The 25,383-nt window shown below is 40.2% G+C and overlaps 1 protein-coding gene across 3 annotated transcripts in view; it reads left to right on the forward strand.

Annotated features, from left to right (window-relative positions):
• IL33 (interleukin 33) overlaps nt 1-25,383 on the forward strand; it is a 51,164-nt gene that overhangs the window by 12,411 nt on the left and 13,370 nt on the right. Inside the window, exon 2 of one of the 3 annotated variants that reach the window (XM_049896785.1) lies at nt 17,763-17,865. The exons of the other annotated variants lie outside the window; for them this stretch is intronic. The gene's annotated coding sequence lies outside the window, so the exon portion shown is untranslated. The remainder of the gene's footprint in view (nt 1-17,762; nt 17,866-25,383) is intronic. 3 annotated transcript variants of the gene reach the window in all.

Raw genomic sequence — 25,383 nt, forward strand, 5'->3', positions numbered from 1 at the left:
ATTGACTTAGATGTCCCCTGAAGCCATAGTCCCCAAACCCCCGCCCTTGCTCCGCTGACCTTTGAAGCATTCAGTTTATTCAGGAAACTTCTTTGCTTTTGGTCCAGTCCACTTGAGCTGACCTCCCCTGTATTGAGTGTTGTCCTTCCCTTCACCTAAAGTTGTTCTTATCTACTATCTAATCTGTAAATAACCGTCTCCCACCCTCCCTCCCTCCCTCCCTCCCCCCTCTTGTAACCACAAAAGAATGTGTTCTTCTCAGTTTAAACTATTTCTCAAGATCTTATAATAGTGGTCTTATACAATATTTGTGCCTTTGCATCTAATTTCACTCAGCATAATGCCTTCCAGGTTCCTCCATGTTATGAAATGTTTCACAGATTCATCATTGTTCTTTATCGATGCATAGTATTCCACTGTGTGAATATACCATAATTTAATTATCCATTTGTCCATTGATGGACGCCTTGGTTGCTTCCAGCTTTTTGCTACTGTAAACAGTGCTGCAATAAACATGGTTGTGCACATATCTATTCCTGTAAAGGCTCTTATTTCTCTAGGATATATTCCGAGGAGTGGAATTTCTGGGTCATATGGAAGTTCTATTTCTAGCTTTTTAAGGAAATGCCAGATCAATTTCCAAAGTGGTTGTACCATTTTACATTCCCACCAGAAGGGTATCAGTGTTCCAATCTCTCCACATCCTCTCCAACATTTATTATTTTGTGTTTTTTGGGTTAATGCCAGCCTTGTTGGAGATGGAATCTCATCGTAGTTTTAATTTGCATTTCTCTAATGGCTAATGATTGAGAGCATTTTCTCATGTGTCTGTTAGCCGCCTGAATATCTTCTTTAGTGAAGTGCGTGTTCATATCCTTTGCCCAATTTTTAATTGGGTTGTTTGTCTTTTTGTGGTTGAGTTTTAACAGAATCATATAGATTTTAGAGATCAGGCACTGGTCAGAGATGTCACAGCTGAAAATTTTTTCCCAGTCTGTAGGTGGTCTTTTTACCCATTTGGTGAAGTCTTTAGATGAGCATAGGTGTTTGATTTTTAGGATCTCCCAGTTATCTGGTTTCTCTTCATCATTTTTAGTAATGTTTTATATTCTGTTTATGCCTTGTATTAGGGCTCCTAACGTTGTCCCTATTTTTTCTTCCATGATCTTTATCGTTTTAGTCTTTATGTTTAGGTCTTTGATCCATTTGGAGTTAGTTTTTGTGCATGGTGTGAGGTATGGGTCCTGTTTCATTTTTTTGCAAATGGATATCCAGTTATGCCAGCACCATTTGTTAAAAAGACCATCTTTTCCCCAATTAACTGACACTGGGCCTTTGTCAAATATCAGCTTCTCATATGTGGATGGGTTTATATCTGGGTTCTCAATTGTGTCCACTGGTCTATGTGCCTGTTATTGTACCAGTACCAGTCTGTTTTGACTACTGTGGCTGTATAATATGTTCTAAAATCAGGTAGAGTGAGGCCTCCCACTTTCTTCTTCTTTTTCAGTAATGCTTTACTTATCCGGGGCTTCTTTCCCTTCCATATGAAGTTGGTGATTTGTTTCTCCATCACATTAAAAAATGTCCTTGGAATTTGGATTGGAAGTGCACTGTATATATAGATGGCTTTTGGTAGAATAAACATTTTTACTATGTTAACTCTTCCTATCCATGAGCAAGGTATGTTTTTCCACTTATGTAGGTCCCTTTTAGTTTCTTGCAGTAGTACTTTGTAGTTTTCTTTGTATAGGTCTTTTACATCTTCGATAAGATTTATTCCTAAATCTTCTTGGGGGCTACTGTGAATGGTATTGATTTGGTGATTTCCTCTTCGATGTTCTTTTTGTTGATGTAGAGGAATCCAAGTGATTTTTGTATGTTTATCTTGTAACCTGATACTCTGCTGAACTCTTCTATTAGTTTCAGTAGTTTTCTGGAGGATTCTTTAGGGTTTTCTGTGTATAAGATCATGTCATCTGCAAATAGAGATAATTTTACTTCTTCCTTGCCAATCCAGATGCCCTTTATTTCTTTGTCTAGCCTAATCGCTCTAGCTAGGACTTCCAGCGCAATGTTGAGTAAGAGTGGTGATAAAGGGCATCCTTGTCTGCTTCCATTCTCAAGGGAAATGCTTTCAGGCTCTCTTCATTTAGGATGATGTTGGCTGTTGGCTTTGTATAAATGCCCTTTATTATGTTGAGGAATTTTCCTTCTATTCCTATTTTGCTGAGAGTTTTTTATCATGAATGGGTGTTGGACTTTGTCAAATGCCTTTTCTGCATCAATTGATAAGATCATGTGGTTTTTGCCTTTTATTTATATGGTGGATTACATCAATTGTTTTTCTAATATTGAACCAACCTTACATACCTGGTATAAATCCCACTTGGTCGTGGCGGATTATTATTATTATTATTTGATATGTTGTTGAATTCTATTGGCTAGAATTTTGTTGAGGATTTTTGCATCTATGTTCATGAGGGATATAGGTCTGTAATTTTCTTTTCTTGTGGTGTCTCTACCTGGTTTTGGTATCAGGGTTATGCTGGCTTCATAGAATGAGTTAGGTAGTATTGCATCCTTTTCTATGCTTTGAAATACCTTTAGTAGTAGTGGTGTTAACTCTTCTTTGAAAGTTTGGTAGAACTCTGCAGTGAAGCCGTCTGCGCCAGAGCTTTTTTGTGTTGGGAGTTTTTTGATTACCGTTTCAATCTCTTTTTTTGTTATGTGTCTATTTAGTTGTTCTATTTCTGATTGTGTTAGTTTAGGTAGCTAGTGTGTTTCTAGGAGTTCATCCATTTCTTCTAGATTTTCAAATTTGTTAGAGTACAATTTTTTGTAGTAATCTGATATGTTTCTTTTAATTTCAGTTGGGTCTGTTGTGATATGGTCCATCTCATTTCTTGTTCACATTATTTGTTTCCTTTCCTGTATTTCTTTAGTCAGTCTGCCAGTGGTTTATTAATTTTGTTAATTTTTTCAAAGAACCAGCTTTTGACTTTGTTAATTCTTTCAATTGTTTTTCTGTTCTCTAACTCATTTAATTTTGCTCTAATTTTTGTTATTTGTTTTCTTCTGGTGCCTGGTGGATTCTTTTGTTCCTTGCTTTCTATTTGTTCAGGTTGTAGGGACAGTTCTCTGATTTTGGCACGTATGCATGCTTTTATCAATATAAATTGATCTCTGAGCACTGCTTTTGTTGTGTCCCCGAGGTTTTCATAGGAAGTGTTTTCAGTCTCATTGCATTCTATGAATTTCTTTATTCCCTCCTTAATGTCTTCTATAACCCAGTCTTTTTTGAGCAGGGTATTGTTCAGTTTCCAAGTATTTGATTTCTTTTCCCTGATTTTTCTGTTATCGATTTCTACATTTAAGGTCTGAGAAGATGCTTTGTAATATTTTGATGCTTTGGATTCTGTAAAGGTTTGTTTTATGACCTAATATGTGATCTATTCTAGAGAATGTTCCATGTGCACTAGAAAAAAAAGTATACTTTGTAGTTGTTGTGTGAAGTGTTCTGTATAGGTCTATGAGGTCAATTTGGTTGATTGTAGCAATTAGATCTTCCGTGTCTCTTACTGGAAGTCCTATCCTTCTCCAAAAGTGGTGTGTTGAAGTCTCCTACTATAATTGTAGAGGTGTCTATCTCACTTTTCAATTCTGTTAAAGTTTGTTTTATGTATCTTGCAGCCCTGTCATTGGGTGCATAAATATTTAATATGGTTATATCTTCCTGGTATATTGCCCCTTTAATCATTATGTAGTGTCCTTCTTTATCCTTTGAGGTGGATTTAACTTGAAAGTCTATTTTGTCAGAAATTAATATTGCCACTCCTGCTCTTTTTTGATTGTTGTTTGCTTGATATGTATTTTTCCATCCTTTGAGTTTTAGTTTGTGTTTCTAAGTCTAACGTGTGTCTCTTGTAGGCAACATGTTTTTTCATCCATGTTTTTTCATCCAGTCTGAGACTCTCTGTCTCTTTATTGGTGCATTCAGTCCATTTATATTCAGCATAATTATAGATAAGTATGAGTTTAGTGCTGTCGTTTTGATGCCTTTTTGTGTGTGTTGAGGACAATTTCATTTTTCCACTTACTTTTTTGTGCTGAGAAGTTTTTCTTTGTGAATTGTGTGTTCCTCATTTTCATAATAGTTTAATTTATTTTTGCTGAGTTGTTATGTTTATCTTGGTTTTTATTTTGAAGTATGGAATTGTTAGACCTCTTTGTGGTTACCTTAATATTTACCCCTATTTTTCTAAGTAAAAACCTAACTTGTATTGTCCTATATTGCCTTGTTTTCCTCTCCATATGGAAGATCTATGCCTCCTATATTCAGTCCCTCTTTTTTGATTATTGTAATCTTTTACATAATGAATTCAATGATTCCCTGTTTTGAGCATTTCTTTTTTAAATTAATCTTATTTTGTTTTTGTGATTTCCCTATTTCAATTGATATCAGGATGTTCTGTTCTGTGACCTTGTGTTGTGCTGGTATCTGATAGCATTGGTTTTCTGCCTAAAGAATTTCCTTTAGTAATTCTTGTAGCTTTGGTTTGGTTTTTGCAAATTCTCTAAGCTTGTGTTTATCTGTAAATGTTTTAATTTCACCTTCCTATTTGAGAGAGAGTTTTGCTGGATATATGATTCTTGGCTGGCAGTTTTTCTCCTTCAGTGCTCTATATATGTCATCCCATTGCCTTCTTGCTTGCATGGCTTCTGCTGAGTCTTCTGAACTTATTCTTATTGATTCTCCTTTGTAGGTGAATTCTTCTTTTATCCCTGGCTGCTTTTAAAATTTTCTCTTTATCTTTGGTTTTGGCAAGTTTGATGATAATATGCCTTGGTGATTTTCTTTTTGGATCAGTCTCGTATGGGGTTTGATGAGCATCTTGGATAGATATCCTTTCGTCTTTCACGATGCCAAGGAAGTTTTCTGCCAACAGATCTTCAAATATTCTCTCTGTATTTTCTGTTATCCCTCTCTGTCCTGGAACTCCAATCACACGCAAGTTATTCTTCTTGATAGAGTCCCACATGATTCTTAGGGTTTCTTCATTTTTTTTTAATTCTTTTATCTGATTTTTCTTCAACTATATTGGTGTCAATTGCCTTATCCTCCACCTCCCCCACCCTGCATTCCAGTTGCTCGATTCTGCTCCTCTGACTTCCTATTGAGTTGTCTAATTCTGTAATTTTATCGTTAATCTTTTGGATTTCTGAAAACTGTCTCTCTATGGATTCTTGCAACTTATTAATTTTTCCACTATGTTCTTGAATAATCTTTTTGATTTCTTCAACTGCTTTATTAGCGTGTTCCTTGACTTTTTCTGTAGATTGCCTTATTTCATTTCTGAGGTCATCCCTGATGTCTTGAAGCATTCTGTATATTAGTTTTTTATATTCTGCATCTGGCAATTCCAGGATTGTATCTTCATTTGGGAAAGATTTTGATTCTTTAATTTGGGGATTTGTAGACGCAACCATGGTCTGCTTCTTTATGTGATTTGATATCGACTGCTGTCTCCGAGCCTTCTATAAGATATTGTAATGATTTATTTTATATTTGCTCACTGAGTCTTATCTTCTTGCTTTGTTTTGTTTCAATATACCCAAATGGGCTACTAGATTGCGCTGTCTTGATTGTTGTAGCCTTTGAATCACTTACGTCTTATTACCAGCTGGTTTGAGCTGTTACCAGATATATAAGCCTAAGTGTCCACTCACTATTCTTGAATAGAATCAGCTTAGGTGTTCTGATTTTGGGTCACCAAGTGTGTGGTGTAGACTGTCACCTATTAACTTAGCGGAGTAGTGGTGATAGTTGTGTGCACCAGATTCTAGTAGCGGCAAGGGGTCACACTCCAAGGAGGGCAAGATGCTGACAGCCTTCCCGCACGTGCCAGTGAGGTAGGTTTGTCTGTATTCCTAGAGCACTTTGGTGGGTGGGCTCTGCAGCTGTACCTTAGGCACCCAAATGCTTGTACCTCTAAAGATTGGTAGGTTCACTATCCTCAGACCACTTTGGCACGTGGCTAGGTGGTTTGGGTGGAGCTTTAGCCCTCAGTTCCCTGCTGTGGATCGGTGAGGGCTCTGTTTAATAGGTAAACAACTTAATAGGTAGAGAAGTATCAGACCTGGGAAACTTGTCTTTCCACTGCTCTGCTAAAACAATTACAGTCAGATCTCTATCAGAATTGCCTTTGCATCATAATAGCCACTTTGTTCCCTGTAGGGATGAAAGGCAAAGATTGTGGATCTCATATGCTTGGGTGGAGCTAGTTCTGTGTTTTTATTCCAGTTTAGCTAAGTCAGGGAAGGATTCCTCCCCGCCCCCCCCCCCCCCCCCCCCGTTGTTAGTTGCTGCTTCTCTGAGGCCAGAAGAATGGGTTAGGAAAAAAAAAAAAAAAAAAGCCTGCAGAATACTTCACTCCCTGGCCCAGGAAATTCCCATGTTAATGAAGCCGCCTGCAGCAGGGAGGGGAGGGATCAGATAGATAGGAGAGAGTAGTGCATGGCAATATAGACAAAGTTACTTGTCTTGCTTGGTGATGACTGTTTTATCTGATATTCCAGAGGGGTGTGTAGCCTGTGTGAGCTGGCTGGGTGGAGATTGCCCCGAGGGTCAGGCCTGAGTCCCTGCTGTCTCAGAAGGCCATGATCAGCTCCTCTGCTCCTAATCCAAAGCCCAGAGCCAAGGTTTTTTGGCTGGGACACTGCACTCCAGGCTCCAAAAACCAGTCGCTGCTTCCCGGTGATTTCTCCTCCTGTCAGCTGTGTCGTTGTGCAGCCTGCATGCACTGGCTGGGTGTCCCTGAGGTTACCTCAGTTGACTAGGGCTGCCTCCTGTGCTTGCCTGCCATCTGAGGAAGCTGTGCTCAGCTCCTCTGTGCTTGGTCCAAAGCCTGGCGCCAAAGTTTTCTGTCTGGGATGCTGGCTCCAGGCTCTGAAAACAGTTGCCACTTCCCTCTGGTTGCTCGTTCCCTTGTCAGCCATGTCAGTGTGCAGCCTGCTCACGTTGGCTGAGTCTCTACCAAGGCTACTCCGGGGGTTAGGGGTTAGGGCTGTGTGCCGTACCTGCCCCACCTCAGTAAGCCACAATCAGCCCCACCACTCTGGCACCAGAGAACAGGGAGGGCTCAAGACTGTGGCATGGGACGCTGGTTCCAGAAGCGGTCGCTCCCATCGCTCAGGTCAACTCTTTAGTTCTGTGTTTGATGGTCAGTGTTCGTAGATTGTCATATATGTGATCGATTCACTTGTTTTTCCGAGTCTTTGTTGCAAGAGGGATCCGCAGTAGTTCTACCTAGTCAGCCATCTTGGCCCCACCCTGGTCTTTTTTTTGAGTTAGAATTTTGTTCTACATTTTTCTCTAGCTCTGTCCGGCACCCTCTATTGTGACCCCTGTCAGAGCAGTCAGCGGTGGTATCCAGGCACCATCTAGTTGTAATGGACTCAGTCTGGTGGAGACCATGGTAGATGTGGTCCATTAGTCTTTTGGACTAATCTTTCCCTTGTTTCTTTAGTTTTCTTCATTCTCCCTTGCTCCCAAAGGCTTGAGACCAGTGGAGTACCTTAGATGGTAGCTCACAGGCTTTTAAGACCCCAGCTGCTACTCACCAAAGTTGAATGTAGAACATTTTCTTTATGAACTATGTTATGCCAATTGAGCTACATGTTCCCTGAGACCATGGTCCCCACAGCCCTGAGCCCAGCAATTCAGTCCCTCAGGGAGTTTAGATGTGTCTACGGAGCTTCCACACAAGGGCAATTCTTATCTTCTGTTTGGATGTCAGGAATAGAATAGAGTTGAGTAGATAGAGTAAAATAGAATAGAAACTTCAAACAAAGCAAAATATATTTTTGAAACTTAACTATAGCCTTCGTGTAACTTTCAAACACTTTACCAATTAGCAGCTGACTTCCATTCTTAAAGAATTTTTATCTTTTTAAAATTATTTTTAAAGAAGGACTTGTATGTTTTGCTTCCACCAACGTAAAGCTTTGTCATTGCAACTACTGCTTTGGACTACCTTCCCTTCATCCTAAATTTTAGAGACTAAAGTACTGCTTTTCCCATTTTTATAAACAACTGGCTTGTCCTTTCAGAAACTCCTCTTGTTATTCCTTGTTGTTTCCTTCAAAGTTGCCTGCAAATGAAGCCTACTGGTTCCCAAAGGTCAATTCCAGAAGTACCCAGTGGCATCCCTCTGCACTGGGAATGGAAGTTATATACCCTTTCACTGACTCCAGATTTGTATCTGTGGTGCCTACCATAAATTTCTTCTTATCAATATTTTATGTGTTTGAGAAATGTGCCATGCCCACATCAGCCTGTTTCTCTACAAATGAACCAATCTAAGGATATATATTTCACTGTACTTTGAAGATAAGCTTCAAAATCCAAACCTTTGCATCAGGGCTTTGAACAAGTTCTTCCTGGTTCAGTAATGACTGAGGAAGTGAAACAGAACAGAACCAAATTTTTAAAATCTGAGTGAGCCACAACGGGCAAAAATTATGGGTCAAAGCCCTGCTAGAAACTTAATCGTCCTCTTAGAAAACAAGAGAATCGTACATGTTGTATAGCAACCGTATCTCTTGCCCATCGAATTTTGAGCAGAGTGAGAAACAGCAGTGCCCTGCTCAAAGACAGTACCTTACTGCGCTGCTTTGAATGTGTGTCACTCTCCATAGTCCTGCCAATAATCCAGTCTGACACATCAGGCCCCTGAAAAGACTTACTACAGCTCTTCCGAGTGTCTCATTCCAGGGCTTCGACCCCTAACTTTTCCCATTCCAGTTATTGTTCTGGATCACCCAGATTGTAAAATTTGAGTCTGTTCTGGTTTCCCTTCATTGGTCCTGGCTGAACCGGTTCCAACTTCTTCAGAGCCGTGCTTTGCATGCCTAAAAATCTCACACTTCTCTTTAAAAGAAAAAAAAAAAAAAGCAAATCAGTTGATATAATTTATGATGTTTCTCAAAGCCCTCAATAAGACTTGGAATTATGCAAATATTAAACTACTTTAGGCTTTGGAATCTGGGTGCTACCCCCAGAGTCAAATCTGACAGTCATGGGCAAGTTCTTGTCCAGAGTGACGCTGTCTGTTTTGAATATATCGTTGGCAACTACAGATGTTCTCACACTTGTTGGCGTACATTTGTGGCTAGAATTAGGCAAGATCCATCCATCCATACGTACCCCATACATGTCGTTACTATCTTTCCATGAATCAACAGCAGTGATACGTTTTGGTATATCAGCAGCAAGGTACCCCCTTCCCTTCCAAAATGTCTTCCTTTGGGGGCCCAGGCTTCAAGCTTTTTAGAAAGCAAAATAAGCTATGTTTAAAGCAGTGAAAGGAGGCAAAACAAATGAGATTGTAGGTAAAGCTTTGTCAACTGATTTATGACCAAGTGATGCAAGCATGTAGACATGCTGTGAGTTGGGGCTTGCTTTTCCCGTGTGGCTTGGTACCTTTATTTTTTTTTCTCTGTATTTCTCAGCAAAGCCTTTCTATAGGCTGCAGTTGCCCCCACTGCTTATTTCACCTGCTACCCTCTACAGAATGCTGTGCTGGAACTCTTTCCTGTGATTCACTTTTACTCATGCCTTCTAAAACCTTTCTACACTACCCTCATGCTGGCTTACCTTTTAAAACACCCATTGCTCATTGAGTCAACTCCAACTTACAGTGACCCTATAGGACAGAGTAGAAATGCCCCATAGGGTTTCCAGGGCTGTAATTTTTATGGAAGTAGACTGCCACATCTTTCTCCTGTGGAGGGCTGGTGGGATTTGAACTGCTGACCGTTCGGTTAACAGCTGAGCTGCTTAACTACTGCACCACCAGGGCTCCTCACTTACCATCTAGAAGGGAACAAATTAAGGCTGTGTCCCCTTCCCCCATCCCACTCATTGTGCAGTTTCATTGGTTCCTACGCATGGGACAATGTGCTGGTGCAAGGCTGTGTAAGACTATATTCAGTTATCAAATTCCAAACATGCAATTGGAGGGCAGCACCAAAAAGTTCCCTGATATATTGCAAATGGTTTTTGGCTTTTTGTGGTTGTTGTTTTAACATTTTAAAGAAACAGCATTAAGAAACCCAGTCACACTGTGAGTTGAGAGACCTGAGTTTTGGTCGTGGCTCCTTCACATACCTAGTCACTAGCTGTGTGACTTTGGGTAAGACCCTTCACCAGCATTGATTGCCACTTTCCTCATCTGTTAAAGCAGAAATTTTGGGCCAGATCTGCAGCAATTATTGGGGCTTACTGGACTACAGAAGTACTTCAGTCATTCTGCAAATTTCTGATGTAAATTTCCCAGGTTCTGGGGCACACACGAGGTCTCCATGAGTGGCAATCAACTCAGCAGCAACTGGGTTTTGTTTTTGGTTTTGGGGGTTACTCTAAGACTGTAAATACTCTTGCATAACCCCAATGTATCTAGATGTAGATTTCTTTCTTTTTCTTCCTCTCTCTTTCTTTCTTTCAACCTGCTTGGGACTTATTCAGTTTCTTGGATCTGAAGATTGGAGTCTTTCAATAATTCTGGAAAGTTCTCACTCATTATGTCTTCAAATATGGTTCCTTTCCTACTCTATTATCTCCTTCTAAAATTTCAAATAGATACATGTTAGATTATCTCATCTGTCTTCTGTGTCACTTACCCTCTTTTTTGTATTTTCCATCTCTTTTTGTCTCTGGATTGTATTCCAAAGATTACATTCAGATATATTTTCTAGTTCATGCACTGTCTTCATCTGTGTTTTATCTGCTGTTTAATTAAACCATTGAGTTTTAATTTCACTTACATATTTTTTAATTTCTAGATATTCTATTTGGTTCTTTTTCAAATCTACCTGATCCCTTTCCATGTTTAAATCTTTTTAAAAATCTATTTAAATGTACTAAAATCAGTTACCTTAAATGTCATTTCCGATCATTCTAATAATTAAAAAAAAGGTTGGTTTCTACTGTCTGTCGTTTCTGTGGACTCTCACCATGGTGCCTAAGTATTCTTACGTGTTTTATAAATTTTGACTGCAAACTACTTATTTGCCTTGGAACTTTTGCTGTGAGAAAACTTCGTGGCTTGGGTTGAAGTCGAGTTCATCAAGATTTGTACTTGCCTTTTCCATTTGCCTTGGGACACTACAGACCCCAAACCACTTTAATTCTGTATTTCAGGCTTTTGGACACACACAGGTAGTGTGATTTCAGATTGCAACACCATGTAGGGGGCTAACTTTTCAAGAGGAGATGAGTTCTCAGAGGAAAGTCATTTCTTCCACCTAGTGCCAAAGCTGAAACAAAAAAATCTTCCTAGCTGTCCTCTTCTGTGGGCGGAGTTTCTTTCTCAATCACCCTGACACTGTGAGGATAACACTATGGGGGTCCAGGTTTATGCAGCAGTTTCCTATTAGAATCCCCATCTTAGGTATATTACTCATAAACTCTAAAAACATGTGTGTGGGTTTCAGCTACGGAACTTTTAGGCAAGTTACCTGACCTCTCTGTGCCTCAGTTTCCTCATCTGTAAAACTGGGAAAATCATAGTAACACTCTGACAAGATTGTTTTGATGACTGGATAAGTTGAGATATATAAAGCACTTAGCACAATACCTGGTAAATATTATGCAAAAACCACATAAAATATCATAAACACTATATAATGGTTAATTAGGAAAAAAAAGAACTTTAATTCTACATACTTCTATATTTATTTGAATTTTTACAAAACTCATAATTTACATATTAGTCATTGAGTGTTACTTAAATACATTCTATAAGTGAAAAAAAAAAAAGATCTCAACCTTAAACTTAAGAGTTAAAGTAAAACCAAAGACCTACTTACTCCATATTCTTTCTTTTCCCTGCATTGCTTTCTTCTAGCACTGAGAGTTCTGAATCCATTTTAAAAAAACAAACAAAAAAAGACTGTGAACTGTATGAACTTTCCTTTTCACCTGTAATTTTTCCTAAGAAAAAACATAGCCAAGCCCATGGCTTACTTGGATTTCCGTACTCTGACAGATCAGCATCTGCCTGAGAAATGATCCCAGACTACTTAACTCTCCCTTGCCCACCTCATCTTGCCTACTGTAAGAACAAGGAGGAGGGAACAGGGCTGAGGCAGACTTTGTGTGTTTTCCAAGGAGGGCATCTTTTGGGTGGGTAAAGGGCTGGTGCAGCTGCTGGTACAGAAATGGCGAAGGGAGAGGGAGGGAGAGGCTGAATGAGGAGTCTGCACAGGAGCACAGGAAGGAGAGTCAGGGCGATAGGAAGACCTTGCTTTGAAGTGCACACTCATCTATGCCAAGAAATATGGAAGACAGCTTCCTGGCCAACTGACTGGAAGAGATCCATATTTATGCTCATTCCCAAGAGAGGTGATCCAACCGAATGCAGAAATTATAGAACAAAATCATTAATATCACATGCAAGAAAAATTTTGCTGAAGATCATTCAAAAGCGTTTAGAGCACTATATGGATGGGGAACTGACAGAAATTCTGGCCAGTTTCAGAAGAGGACATGGAACCAGGGATATCATTGCTGCTGTCGGATGGATCCTGGCTGAAAGCAGAGAATGCCAGAAGGATGTTTACCTGTGTTTTATTGACTATGCAAAGGCATTTGACCGTGTGGATCATAACAGAATTATGGATAACATTGAGAAAAACGGGAATTCCAGAACACTGAATTGTGCTCATAAAGAACCTGTACATAGATCAAGAGGTAGTTGTTCAGACAGAACAAGGGGATACCGAGTAGTTTAAAGTCAGGAAAGGTGTGCGCCAGGGTTGTATTCTTTGACCATACCTATTCAATCTGTATGGTGACCAAATAATCTGAGAAGTTAGACTATATGAAAAATGGTGCATCAGGATTGGAGGAAGACTCATTAACAACCTGCGTTATGCTAATGACATAGCCTTGCTTGCTGAAAGTGAAGAGGACTTGAAGCACGTACTGATGAAGATCAAAGATCACAGCCTTCAGTATGGATTGCACCTCAACATAAAGAAAACAAAAATCCTCACAACTGGACCAAAAAGTAGCATCATAATAAATGGAGAAAAGATTGAAGTTGTCAAGGATTTAATTTTACCTGGATCCACAATCAACATCCATGGAAGGAGCAGTCAAGAAATCAAAAGACATACTGCATTGGGCAAATCTGCTGCCGCTGCAAAAAGGCCTCTTTAAAGTGTTGAAAAGCAAAGATGTCACCTTGAAGACTAAGGTATACCTGACCCAAGCCATGGTATTTTCAATCGCATCATATGCATGTGAAGTGAAAGCTGGACAATAAATAAGGAAGACCAAAGAAGAATTGACGCCTTTGAATTGTGGTGTTGGTGAAGCATGCTGAATATACCATGGACTGCCAAAAGAACGAACAAATCTGTCTTAGAAGAAGTACAACCAGAACGCTCCTTAGAGGCAAGGATGGCAAGACTGCATCTGACATACTTTGGACATGTTGTCAGGAGGGATCAGTCCCTGGAGAAGGATATCATACTTGGCAAAGTACAGGGTCAGTGCAAAAGAGGAATACCCTCAACGAGGCAGAATGACACAGTGGCTGCAACAACAGGCTCAAGTATAACAATGATTGTAAGAATGGCGCAGGACCGGGCAGTGTTCTATTCTGTTGTACACAGGGTGGCTATAGGTTGGAACCGACTGGGCGGCACCTAACAACAATAACCTCATTTTTGAGATGGGGAATCTGAGACCTGGAGGGCTGAAGGGAACTGAGAGGAGGGAGCAAATTCTGGGCCTAGGCTTAGGAATGGGAGGTCAGTCAATCTCTGCTTCTTCAACACTCACTCAGGACTTGGTTCTCCATACAGTCTCCACATGGAAGCATGGGGAGGCGCGCAGGAAGGGAACAGGACAAGAACTTGAACCAAATCATTCCGAATGTTCAGTCACACTGAAACCACAGGCCCATAGGCCAGCCAGAAAGCTAGCTTCTTTAAATGATTTAGAAAGCATGTTGACCCAAGAGCAAGAAGCCTTGGGTGCTATTAGGCTGAACCATATAAAACTGTCATTTTTGTATATCAAAAATGGTGAAATACTGCTAATTCCACACAACTCCGCCCACAGCTCCAGCTCCTCTGCTCTGTAGGTCTTTGAGCTATGGGCAGGGCCCACCACATCTGTCTGCTGGGTCATACTTACCCTCCCTAGTTATTACTGAGTTTGTGCAAGGACGGTTCCAAGTCACAGAACACTTACTGTGCACAAGCCATGGACAACTGCTGAGGAAACCAAGATGAGTAAAGTATGACCCTTGCTCCCAAGGAGCTAGCAGTCTAGTGGAAGAAACAGGGAAACAAACAGGTGGATACGATAAGCAAGTAGGAGAGGAAGGAATAAATTTCATGTGCTTGTGTGTAATTTAGAGAGACAAGGGCTCAACTCATCTGAATTGAGTCCCAAGGAATACATAGAAGCTTCCTGGGCAAAGGGGCAAAGTTGTCAAAAAATTGGACACCTGTAAAAAGCTGGATTGGCAAAACTTATGTGCCAGATATACTTACAACAATGATAAAAAAAAAAAAAAAAAAAGAGTAGCTGCTAAGGCTACTTAAACTACCAAATACCTCATGGGATTTCGTTCCTTGGTTTGGAGGCTTAGGGTCATGGTTTTATGAGACATCATGGTTAACTGGCCTCATTACGTGTTTAGTGCTTCTGTTCTACCTCCTAGTTCATTGTGTAGTGCCTGGGGTCTTAAAAGCTTAGAAGTAGCCATCCGATGCACAAAAATTGGTCTCTATTCACCTGGAACAATAGAGGAACGAGAGTCAGGAATAGAAGGAAATGGAATGTGTGGCTTATTGCCTCTGTGAACAACTGCCTCCTTTATCATAAGCCCAGAAGAACTGATGGTGCCTGGCTACCATTACTGAACATTTATATCAAAGATTCTATAGAAGAATCCTGATCAAAATGGGGAAAATGCAGAATAGAATTTCAAATTCTCATGGACTTCAGACTTTCTGGAGTCATGGAGGCTAGATGAACCCCCAAAGCTATTGCCCTGTGACAATCTTTAAACCTAAAACCAAAAATATCCCCTGAAGTCTTCTTAAAAACCAGCAGTAGTTTAGCTTAACTAGTAAAGAATACATGCTTGGTAAAGTAAACAGTCAGTGAAAAAGAGAAAGACCTCTCGTTGAGACGAGATGGATTGACACACTGGCTGCAGCAAAGGGCTCAAGCATAACAATTGTGAAAACTGCGGGACCAGTGTTTCATTCTGTTGTACACAGGGTTGCTATGAGTCAGAACCCACTCGACGGCACCTAACAACAACGGTATAGAACGTCTGCCTTGAGCATTATGTTCTTTTAAGATATATCTATATGGGATCAAATTGACAACAGCAAGTTGAAAGATTAGATAGGGACCTTAGGGGGCAGTGAGTTTAAGTTAATGAGGAAAGAACAACTTGGAAAAAGAGGATAAGAATGGTCAGACAACTTGAAAAATGGAATCAATGTCACTGAAATATACATGTAGAAACAATTGAATTGGTGTATGTTTTTGCTGTGCATATTCTCAACAACAACAAATGTGACTGGATAAGACTGCATCCAAGAAAACCATGGAAAAGCATAGAAGGGCTTTATAAATCCCAAGTGTTATTCACATCAGAGACTCTGTAAAAGAAAGCTTTCCTCAAATCTCAGACCATTCTTCCTCTCCTCTTGGAAGGCGTTTGACTTGAGTCACAGATTGATTTGCCAGATATTTTTATAGAGCATTTTGTCTTCTTAGGAGAGGCAACCTCCCCTGGGTCCAGGTAAGTGGAGTGTGGCAACCTTCAGAGTGGTGGGGGATGGGGACAGGAAGTGATTCAGCTTGAGCAATGAGGCACTGTCTGAGGGTACTGTCTCACTGTTCCCCAAACTTCAGCCTCCCCTTCTGCCACATCACTGATGCTGATCTCCCCCAAGGCAGAAGTGAAGCCACTGCACCCGAGGCAGCACAGGATTGGTGTGAACAGCTGCCCTCTCTAGCTTTCTCCTTTCTGCTCTCCTGCACAATCTCCCAGGATGAGGTCATATGGTGCTGACAAGCTTAGTCATATTCCTCATTTCCTTTCACCCAGATCAGCCTATCTAGGCTCACTGGACCAGTTTGTGGGCACTGTCTTCTCTCTGGAAGAGAAAGGGAAGACTCAGTCATCATCTTAGTCTAGTTGTTTTTCCAATATGATCTCACGTCTTCATAGATCCTTCCCAAGCAAGGCCTTGCAAGCATGACACGATAGTGCATGGAATTTAAGTCCCAGGAATTCAATTCTACCCGGTTTCACTAATGTTCCCCATGGACTAAGAGAAAGAGCACTCACTGACTTTGGACTTGATTTCAGATTCTCGCTCTGCCTCCTATTAGCTATTAGCTATGTGTGATTTGCAAGACACTTGGCCTCTCTGAGTCTGTAGTTCCTAATTTTTAAAATGGAGACAATCATATCCAAACTGCAGAGTTGTGACAATTAGAGATAATGTATATAAAGCATCTGGCCCACATAAAATGGCCAAAATATTGTAGCTGCTACCACCATCACCAACACCATTATGAAGAGCCTGACTAATGCAGACTCCTTACTGGTCTCATCACTTTCCTCTTGGTGCCCTCCAAAGCAACTAGAACAGTCTTTTAAAAAAAAAATAAATAAATAAACAGCCAAGTCACATCCACCTTCTTCAGCTTCCCATTGCACTTTGGACAAAATCCAAGCTCCTTCCCATGGACTCCAGGACACAGCCCAACCTGCCCTCTGACCCATACCACCTCCAAACCCATCACATCATAGTCTCCCCATTGCCCACTCTGCTCCAGCCATGAAGGCCTTCTCAATTCCCTGAACACTGAGAGTTCCGTCCATCTCAGGAGCTTTGTCCATCGGGTTTTCTCAGCCCAGGAGTGTGCTCTCCCCAACCCACCTTCCACATGTTCTTTGTACCCTCTGGGTGCAATTTAAATGTCACCTTCTCTGGCCAACTACCTTAGTATCACTCCACTCCATTATCTTCTTTACCAGCCTCATTCCTAATTATTACTGCTCATAAGGGATTTATTTGTATGATTTGCTCAACATGGACCTCCCCCAGTAAACTCCAGAAGGGGTGGGGGGGGAACAGTTTGTTTTGTTCACTACTGTATTCCTAGCACCTAGCCCAGCACTAGATAAGGTGTTCGATTAATTATTTTTTTTTCCCCAGCCTCTCCTCTCTTTCTTCCTTTTTCTTTTAAATTGTGCATTAGGTGAAAGTTTACAGGGCAAATTAGATTCCCATCTGATAATTTGTACATAAAGTGTTTCATGGCCTTGGTTTCATTCCCCAAAATGTATCAACACTCTCCCCGTATCCACCCTGAGTTTCCCGTTACCTTTCACCCAGATTTTCTATCCCTTCCTGCCTTTTCCTCTTTGCTTTTGGGCAAATATTGCCATTTATTTATTTTTTTAAATTGTGCTTTAGGCAAAAGTTTACAGAGCAAATTCCTTTCTCATTAAACAAATAATACACGTTGTTTTGTGACACTGGTTTCCCGCTCCATGACATTTCAACACTCACCCCTTCTCGATCTTTGATTCCCCATTGCCATTCGTCCAGCTTTCCTGTCCCTTCCTGCTTCTGGTCCTTGCCCCTTGGCTGGTGTGCCCATTTAGTCTGATACATGTGGTTAAACTACATGTGTTATTGTTTTATAGGCCTGTCTAATCTTTGGCTGAAGAGTGAAACTCAGGGTGACTTCAGTATCGAGTTACGTCTGGGGACCATACGCTTGAGGTTTCTCCAATCTCTGTCAGACCAGTAAGTCTAATCTTTTTCAGAGAATTAGAATTTTGTTCTATACTTTTCTCCAGCTCTATCCAGTACTCTCTGTTGTGATCCCTGCCAGAGCAGTCAGTCATAGTAGCTGGGCAACACCCAGCTGTGCTGGATTCAGTCTGGTAAAGACTGTGGTAGTTTTGGTCCATTAGTCCTTTCGACTAATCTTTCCCTTTTGTCTTTGGTTTTCTTCATTCTCTATTGCTCCAGAGGGAGTGGGGACAGTGGACATATCTTAGATGGCCACTCACAAACTTTTAAGACCCCAGACGCTACTCACCAAAGTAGGATGTAGAACATTTTCTTTATAAACTGAGCTAGAAATACCCCAAGGCCATGGTCCCCAGCCCTCAGCCCAGTAAGTTTAGGGAGTTTAGATGTGTCTATGAAGCTTCTATGACTTTGCTTTGGTAAAGTTGTGCTGACTTCCCCAGTATTGTGTACTGCCTTACCCTTCACCAAAGTTACCACTTAACCTATTTATTGTCTGGTTAGTGTTTTTCCCTTCCCAGCCCACCCTCCCTCATAACCATCAAAGATTGCTTCTTTCTGTGTGTAAACCTTTTTATGAGTTTTTATAATAGTGGTCTCATACAGTATTTGTCCTTTTGTGATTGACTTATTTCACTAAGCATAATGCCCTCTCAATTCATCCATGCCGTGAGATGATTTGCAGATTCATCATTGTTCTTTATCATTGCATAGTATTCCATTGTGTGCCTGTACCATAGTTTATCCATTCATATGTTGACACTTAGGTTGCTTCCATCTCTTTGCTATTGTGAATAATGCTGCAATGACCATGGGGGTGCCTAAGTCCATTCACGTGATGACTCATTTCTCTAGGATATATTACTGGGAGTGGAATTGCTGGATCATATAGTATTTCTATTTTTAGCTTTTTAAGAAAGCACAATATCGTTTTCCAAAATGGTTGTACCATTTTGCATTCCTACCAGCAGTGGATAAGACTAGCAATCTCACCACAGACTCTCTAACATTTGTTATTTTGTTTTTTTTTTTTTTTTTTTTAGTGCCAGTAATGTTGGGGCGAGATAGTATCTCATTATAGTTTTGATTTGCTATCTCTAATGGCTAGCGATCGCGAGCATTTCCTCATGTGTCTGTTGGCCACCTGAATGTCTACTTTGGAGAGCTGTCTGTTCATATCCTTTGCCCATTTTTTAATTGGATTGTCTTTTTGTTGTGGAGGTGTTGGATTTGCCTACACATTTTAGAGATTAGACCTTTGTCAAATATGTCATAGCCAAGAATTTTTTCCCAGTCTGTAGGTTCTCTTTTTACTCTTTTGATGAAGTCTTTTGATGAGCATAAGTATTCAATTTTTCGAAGATTCCAGTTATCTAGCTTATCTTCTGTTGTTTGTGTACTGTTAGTTATGGCTTGTATTCTATTTATGCCATATATTAGGGTCCCTAGCACTGACCCTGTTTTTTCTTCCATGATCTTTATAGTTTTGGATTTTATATTTAGGTCTTTGATCCATTTTGAGTGAGTTTTTCTGTATGGTGTGAGGTATGGGTCTTGTTTCATTTTTTTACAGATGGATATCCACTTTTGCCAGCACCATTTGTTAAACAGACTGTCTTTTCCCCATTTAATGGATTTTGGGACTTTGTCAAAGACCAGGTGACCATAGGTGGATGGATTTACACCTGGGTTCTCAATTTTGTTCCATTGGTCAAATAATACCCTTTTGATCTTGCATAATTGGTTATTCCAAGGAGCACATTTCTCTTGGGTGTTACTGTTTATTTTATGTGCTGGTCTATTGTTTGGCTGGAAAGCAGTCTCTGAGAATGGCTTCAGTTCCAGGTCAGAAGGGTGTCCCAGGGCCATAGTCTTGGGGTTCCTCCAGTCTCTGTCAGATCAATAAGTCCAGTCTTTTTCGTGAATTTTTTTGTTTTACATTTTCCTCCTGCTCTGTCCGAGACCCTCTGTTGTGATCTCAGTACAAGCAGTCATGATTATTGATTCTTGGCTACCACTCTGTGTGCTATAGTGCAAACAACACAAACCCAGCACTGTTTGTGACCTGGGGACCTCAGGGAGGCTGAATTTCCTTGCAATGATTCTCACGCATGTTTCTTTTCAAAGCATTTAATTACTTTCTAGGGTGTCAAAACTAGAACTTCCTCTTTCATCCAACTTTCTGTATCATCTAAATTTTCCATAATGAGAATATATTTTTCATAAAATTTCTTGTAAACTTTGCATTTAACACCAGCACTCCTCCAACGAGACCAGTCTGGTTAAATGAACTGACTTTAAAAGAAAAATTCACAACAAGGAAAGAAAAACCAACAGCCCACTTAACATTTTGAGAGTATCAATATTTTAAAAGAGGGCAACTGTTAATTACAGGGCATTGCCTGACACATAAGAAAAAGTTGGTAATCCAATAAATAGTTTTCTAGCTGATCAAATGTAGATAACATGACAGAGTGAAATGAATTTTCATACACTGTAAAAAAAAAAAAATTCATACACTGTACCACATGTTAATTCTGATGGGTGAACAATCCCAGCAGAGAGTGAGCACTTAACACATATTTGCTGCATGTAAGTTTCTGGAAGCCTTCTCTAGCCACAGCAGCAACCACACACATTTGAAACTTTGAAAATGACTTATATCGCACACATTTTTTGTTGTTGGTGTTGCTCAGAGGTGAATGACCAACTAAACTTATTAGTTCTTGACAGGTTAAAATCTTCTTCAGGTTTTTTTCCCTTTTTTTCTTAAAATTATGTCATTTGTTCTGGAACATCTCCCTCCTAACCTTCTCTCTCCTTTTCCTTGAAAATCTCCTTCTATTTCCTTTTATTATCTAAAATACGACTTTCCCCTGGTGATGCCACTTTCCTCACAACCCACCTCTTTTCCTTGTATGCCCATGAGAAGGTGGCACATGTCTCATTTACCATTGCCCTTCCTATCTCCAACTCTGGACCCAATTACTTGTGCTGATTTCTTTCCATCATGGTCACCAGGGACGCTGACCTTTTTCTGTTCTCTGTTGCCTCTGCTGTCCCCCTTGGCAACTTTATGTGTCTGTTTTGATGAGTCTTTAACACCCTCCCACAGCTTACCCACAAAAACCTCACCCTGAAGACCATTATCACCAGAGCATCCCCACCTCCAAGACAGGGAGCATTGGAATTCCCCCACTTACAAATAACTGCCCATCTTCCTACTTCTCCCACTTCCTTTTTTTTCCCCCCCCAAGCATGTCTTTTCCTCCTCTGGCTTTTAGTCTTTGCTATACCCCTGGCCTCTTTGGTTTCTTGACCCATCATCCTTCCCCTTTTCTGCCTTCACCCTAAAGTCAATCAGTTCATTGTTTTCACTAGTTTCTTATAATTTCTGGCTACTCATACCTTGCCAACCCTCAGTCCTGAATAAACAGACAGTCTGCTTTCTCTGTTATTGCTCCCAGGTTGCTAAACATTGTTGGAGAAAGTTACAATAACATGCTGACCAGGTCAATTACAAAGTCAAAAAAACAAAAACAAAAACAAAAACCTGTTGCCATCAAATCATTTTGACTCATAGTGACCCTATATCTCTAGCTATGCCTTCAAGATGAATCAGTAACTTCACTATCACCCTTAGTTACCTCTTTTTTACATTCTCCCAGGAGCTGTTTCAGACTTTTCTCATTTATCCTCAAAAATTCAACCCCAACCCTATTTCCGCTCCCTCTGTAGCTCTTCTGATGGCCCACACTGCTGAGAAGATTGAGGCCATTTGACAAGACCCTCAAGTGCGCATTTCCAGACCTTAACACTTCACATATTCTCCCATTTTCTCACTCTCATTTGTCTACAGGAAGATGCATGCCTCCTTTTCACAGCTAACCTTTCAAAGCATGAGTAAATTTACTTATAATCTTAGAGAAGGGAAGGTCTTACGAAGCAGGACACAAAAGCCAGAAATTCTAAAACTGATTAAATTTTACCGTATAATATTTGAAAACTGTATGGCAAGAAAAGTCATTAACAAAGTCTAAAATCAATAACACTGGGGGTAAAGTTGCAACACGTATCACAGAAAAAGTTTGATTTCTTAATTTACAAAGAAAAATTTTAAAAAACCAAACCCATTGCCGTCGATTCTGACTCATAGCAATCCTATACGACAGAGTAGAACTGCCCCACAGGGTTTCCAAGGAGTGGCTGGTGGATTCGAACTCCCAACCTTTTGGTTAGCAGCCTAACACTTAACCACGGTGACACCAGGGCTCCAACTTACAAAGACTTGATGTAAATCAATAATTTACAGAAATTGACAAGTGTATTTTTTTAAGAAGATGCCCAATCTCCCTAAAGAAACAAAATTAAAAACAATAAGATTTTCCACCTTTTAGAAAGGCACACATTTTAAAAGATGATGACACCTCTTGCTGCTAAGGGAGTAAAGAACAGAGCATTCACATGGGTTGTTGACAGAATTATAAACTGATAGAAGCCTTCCGGAAGTCAAGCAGACAATATCTATCAAAATATGAGATGCATTATACCCTTCAATCCAGCAGTCTCACTACAAGGAATTTGCCCTACCAATAAACTTACATAAGTTTACAAAAAAATCATAATTATACACACACACACACACACACAGAGCTGTCAATTGTAACACTGGTGATATTTAGAAAAGAACTGAAAAACAGCCAAAGTGTTCATTGATAAAAGACTATCTAGAGATAGAATGCTGTCTATAAAGCTGCCTGTAAAAGAATGTTTTCTGACACGTGGGATTGTTCATGATATCAAGTCAACTGAAAAATGGAAAGGGCAACTTAGAAAATAATATTTGCGGTATGATTTCATTTTTGATTAGAAAAAGAGATGTGTACGTGTATAATATTTCTGCACAGAAAACACAATGTCAGGATCTATGGCATATGTGCTTTCGCGTCATTTACAAATTCTCTAAGCGCATATACATTCTTTTTATAACCAGAAAAAAAAATTACTGAAAAAGCTTTAAACTTTCCGTAGAAAAGAGAATGGCAATTAAACAATCTCTGCCCTTGTATATTCTCTATCAAGCAGTAAACATTACAGACAGTCCACGTCATAAAGGTCTTAAAAGAATTAATGATTGACTATGTGTAACTCACTGAATGGCTCTAAGCGAAAATAACCAGACCAAAAGCTCTGATAAGGACTGTCATTAGGAGTAAGATATGCTCCCACATGTTCTCATTAATTCAACTAGCTCTATTTGCATTGCCTTATTCATCAAATGCCAAACCCAAAATTGCTTAATCCATGTGTATGTATATATACAAGTGGATCAAAATGCCGCTGCTAGCCGGCAATAACTACTCTCAAATACTGACTACACGAAAGCACATTTTCCAAGGCCAGCCCTCCCTGTTTATGACTGGGTGAGTACCGTAACCACAGTACCAGAATACCTGCTGTATGTTATCAGAAGCAGCAGCCTCAAAGGACCAGTGATGTTTATATTACCACGTATTCTAAAATATTTCCGATTGAAGAACAGGAGAGTAGAGAGTAAATTTTAAGTCTGCAAAATGATAAGAAAAGTGATCATATTTATTCAGGTTTGTACATTGTTTGAAGAAAATGTTTTGTGTTTCAGAAGATGATTTGAAAATATTTCCTGATTATGCTTTTGACTTATGCAATTCAACAAAAGCTGCTGACTCTTTGTCAATGGCCCCATCACCAATAGTACCATTTTCATCTTCTTATCTACCCAGCTCAGCTGTGCAAGCTAGTCTTCGCTTACAGCAGAGTTCTTCCAAGTGTGTTCTTAAACTAGTCCATGCGAATGCTAGTGGGGGGGGGGGCGGCGGGGGGTGGGGGTTATAAGATCACATAACTGCAGGAAATAATTGGTTTTAAACAAAGGTTATAAGGTCACAAAATTATGGGAAATAATTGGTTAAAACGATTCCTCAGCGACAGATGATTAACAACGTTACTATGCTAATGTGAGTTTTGGCCCTCCAAGAGGCGGGACATAGATTAGAACATTTCCCAGATTTACTTTAGAATGCAATCTTTTTTTTTTTAATGTCCAGGAAAATTTCTTTCTAGGACAGATTATCAGTAAAGTGTTACCTGAGCACCTACTGTGTGCAGGACACCATTTGAACTATTTTCTGCACAATTTAAAGCTTAACTACAATACAGTTACCTAAGTGCACAATCGCACATTCCGTGATTACAAATAAGTCACCATATTCAGAAATTTATTATTTCAAACCAATTGGACAATTATTTTAAGGCTGTGTTTAAATTCCCAATTGTGATCACTTCCTTCCTATCTTTTTTTTTGGGGGGGAGGGGTAGGTACAGACAAGGGGACTGACATTAAGATGGAAGCCAGGAATTCCCAGTCCCAGTTCTGTTTTTGTGATCCTGGGCAAGGCACTTAACCTTTCAGAGTCTCAGTCTACTCACCTGTAGAGTTAGGGACTCAGGAAAATGATATCTCAGACTCCCTGCTTCTAAGTGTTCCTGATCAATAAAGGTAAGAGAATCAGAGGAAAAAGGTAAGAACTGCTTGAAGACCTCAAGATGTATGAGAATAATACTCCCACGGGAAGAAGGAAGGACAGAATAGGGAGTCCTCAACTTCCCCCGCCTTTGTGGGATTTTGTAAATGGGCTGCCTCCAGGTAAGAGTCTAGCTCCATCGAGACAAGATAATTTGGAATTTCAGCCTCTGTGGGACTGTCCAGGGTCACGTATAAAGGTACACGAAGTTTATCTTCCAAGGAGTCCTCTGATCAGGCACTTAACCTTCCCCCTCCCCTTACCGTGCGAGAGGAGCTGTTTCAGATGAAGTTAGTAAGAAATTTAAATAGTAACCACCCCTGGAATCATTTGGATTTTATTTTTTAAATATCATAGCAAAAAGTGAGGGCAATGTTTAACATAAGAAGTAACAACTATTGGTAGAATTTCTGGGAATGGAAGAGAGTTTTAGACTAGAGAAGTCCTGCTCCCTCCACAAACCACAACACCACAGTACCTTGATGACCAAGCCAGGTCTCAGAACACACTGAAAGAACATGGGCTTTCCTGCAATTTATGGCAGAGTGGAAACCCTGGTGGCATGGTGGTTAAAAGCTACGTCTGCTAACCAAAAGGTCAGCAGTTCAAATCCACCAGCTGCTCCTTGGAAACCCTATGGGGCAGCTCGGCTCTATCCTATAGGGTCACTATGAGTCAGAATTGACTAGATGGTAACAGGTTTCTTGTTGTTGTTGTTGTTAAACACCAGTGGTAGAATTCTCCCCTTCCATGCAGGAGACCTGGGTTTAATCCCCAGCCAACATACCTCATGCGCAGCCACCACCCGACTATCAGTGGGGGCTTGTGTGTTGCTAAGATGTTGAACAGGTTTCAGCAGAGCTTCCAGACTAAGACAGACCAGGAGGAACGGTATGGCAATCTACTCCTGAAAATCAACCAATGAAAGCCTTATGGATCACAATGC

Source organism: Elephas maximus, chromosome 9 (assembly GCF_024166365.1).
Source record: "Elephas maximus indicus isolate mEleMax1 chromosome 9, mEleMax1 primary haplotype, whole genome shotgun sequence".
Classification (NCBI taxonomy): Eukaryota; Metazoa; Chordata; class Mammalia; order Proboscidea; family Elephantidae; genus Elephas; species Elephas maximus.